Raw genomic sequence first — 3,205 nt, 5'->3', positions numbered from 1 at the left:
GACAAACTACTAAGATTGTTGCATGTTGGTTCTACTGTGTGTGTGTGTGTGTGTGTGTGTGTGTGTGTGTGTGTGTGTGTGTGTGTGTGTGTGTGTGTGTGTATACTGGTACTGAGGCTTGAACTCAGGGACTGGGTCTTGTCATTTAGCTTTTTCTGCTCAAAGCTGCCACTCTACCATCTCCAGTTCTGGCTTTTTTTTTTTAAACTGGTTAATTGGAGATTAGCATCTGAAGGACTTTTCTGCCCCAGCTGGCTTCAAACCATGATTCTCAGATCTCAGCCCCCTCAGCAGCTAGGATTACAGGTGTGAGTCACTGGTACTCAGCTATTCTTTAGCTTTTTCACTCAGGGCTGGCACTCTACTGCCACATCTTCACTTCCAGCTTTTCAGTGAAGATAAGAATCTCATGGATTTCCCGGTTTGGACTGGCTTTGAACTGTGGTCCTCAGATCTCAACTCCTGTATAGAGAGGATTAGAGGCATGAGCCACTGGCGCCCAGCTTAACCTGTTAACCTTCTGCATGGAAATCTGAAATACTAGCATAACCTTTTTATTTATTGTCATTCTCAGTGCTGACCTCCACATGGGAAGGACATAAGACAGAAAATGAAAGGGGTGGGAGACCACAGTGGCCACAAATGGTTGCTAACCGTTTCTCCTAGAAACACTGGCTCTGTGTAGCAAGCTGGGCTTTGGGGTCTTGAAAAGGTTGGCGCTAGAATGAGAACAAAAGATCACTAAATCCACTGCTTTTTTTTTCTTTCAGATTTCCACAGGAGCTCTCATGGCAAAGGAGAGTAAATTATCCTCCCTGGAGGAGATTTAGACTTAGCACGAAGCTGCCAGACCCAGGGGATATTTCTTTGAAATAAATCTATCCTGATTTAACATGGATGTAATTTTCGACATGCTTTTCATAACATAGCTGTTTGTTTTAATATAAAAATCATCCCTTCAAGACCACATATGTATGATTCCATTTATATGAAATGTCCAGAATAGGCAAATCTATCGAGACAGAAAGTAGACTCATGGTTGCCAGGAGCTGGGAGGGCTGGAAGGAACTGGGCAGTAATGGCTGATGGGCATGGGGCTTCTTTCTCTGTGGGAGAGATGGGAATGGTTGATTATGGTGAATTTGTCCAATTCTGAGAATCTACTGAAGACCACTTATTTATATGCCTTAAATGGGTAGATGATGAGGGATGAAAAGTATATCTCATAAAGCTGTCTCACAAAATGGAAAAATAAAAAAGACCAATTCCTCCTAAGATTCAAAATAGAATTAGCATTCCTGGAAAAGGAGTAATTTACAGCTTTTCACCACTAAGCATGCTGTGGTTAAATGCATCTATTGGAAAAGCAAGATTATAGCTCAATTCCATTGTTCGTGTGTGTGTGTGTGTGTGTGTGTGCATGCACATGCACATGCACATGCACATGTACTGGGGCTTGAACTCAGGGCCTTATATTCTTGGCTGGGATTTTTGCTCCAAACATTTTATTCCAGGCTGGCTTTCCATCACTAGAGGCACACCTCCATATCTGGGTATTTGCTGGTTAAATGGAGTTGAGTCTCAGATTTTTCTACCTGGTTGGTTTTGAATTGGAGTCCTCAGATCTCAGCCTCCTGATTAGCCAAGATGACAGTACAGAACCAGTACAGAATTGGGCTCACCTTTGCTCTTCCTAAGTCAGCGACTTACCAATCATTTCAGCCACACCTGTTGTCTGGACCATTCCTTTAGCTCTCCTCCGTGGGCTTTCTCTGGCTTTTGACCATGTTGGAAGGTCACTTACACCCACTAACTACCAGGGCCAGTGGGAATGACCGGAGGAAAGAAGCCCCACCCTTTCCTGCCTAGGGCTTCACAGAGCCAAAGGCCAGCAACTCCACCTTGAGAAGTTGTAGGAGTAAGATCCACTATATGAGTCACCACAAAGAACCTGGGGTATCTGGATGGAATCTCAGCCAAGATACATTCATCCAAACCTGCCTGGCATTGGGAAAACTGTGAAAGTAAGCAGCTGAGATCAGGGCTGGGGTGGATGGAGTGAGGATTGTTACCCCCATGGGGGCCTGGCCTTCTCCAAATGACTTCCTACTGCCAGGTCAGACCTTCTCAGTGAGAGGTGGGATCAGATAGCCTTTGGTCACACTGGAGCCTCCCTGTGAGTGGCTGCATCTAGTTCTGTCACTTGGTCTTATGTGACATCTTCATGAAGGTTCTGTGAGGTGGGGAAGGTGGAAACCACTCACCTTTATTTTTTCAATGGTGGAAATTTAGACTTAAGAAATGGAAGTTCATCTGTCCAAGGTTTCTAAGCCAATCAATGATGGAGCTGAGTCTACTCCTCACTTTGGGCCCTGGCTATTTCTACCACATTCGGTGCTCTGCATCCTGTGGAGAGTCATCTAGAAGCTTGCCTGTGGCCCCAGAGGACAGTGTGAACAGTAATTGCCATCTGTCACATTTGATGACCACCTCTGGGATCATGTCATTTCAAGTCTATGCCCAGGGCTGAACTTGGGTGAAAAAAAAATGAGAGACAGCAGTCCTGAATGTGCTTAGAAATATTCCTCACCCATGGCACGTGCATGTTCTCTCTCTCTCAAAAGCAGGATGTGAGGGATGCACAATTATAGGCAAGGAGGTTAGCATGAGGGACTTCACCAAGGAGGTGGTTGTTTAAATATTCCCTGTCCAGGAGCTGAGTAACTGGTTCAGGAGAAGAGTCTTACAAAGCTCCGGAAAGAAACCTGAGCCATGTAGGGTCCGACATCAGGCAGCCCTATTAGTTCCCATTCAGGCCTCTTCCTATATTTTGAGATTGAAATATTTTAAGATTGAAAATGATCCAAACCAAAGTTGCGCACCATGGTTCATGCCTGTAATCCTAACTACTCCGGAGGATGCTATCTTGGGATCACAGTACAAATTTAGTCCAGTTAGAAAAAAGTATGTGGGATTCTTATCTCTGATTAACTACCCAAACGTCTGAAGTAGCAGTGTGGGCCAAGTAGTTAAGTGCTAAGCTTGAGTGAAAAAACTAAGGGACGGTACCCAGGCCCTGAATTCAAGCCCCAGAATGGAGTGGAGGTGGGGGATGTAGAGTAAAAAGAAAAGAATATCTAATCCATTATTTAACATACATTTTAAAACCTACAGAATCTTTTGTCTTGAACAAAGTAAAACCACA

The sequence above is a fragment of the Dipodomys ordii genome, unplaced genomic scaffold (assembly GCF_000151885.1).
Source record: "Dipodomys ordii isolate 6190 unplaced genomic scaffold, Dord_2.0 Scaffold25, whole genome shotgun sequence".
NCBI lineage: Eukaryota > Metazoa > Chordata > Mammalia > Rodentia > Heteromyidae > Dipodomys > Dipodomys ordii.
This window is presented reverse-complemented; position numbering follows the sequence as displayed.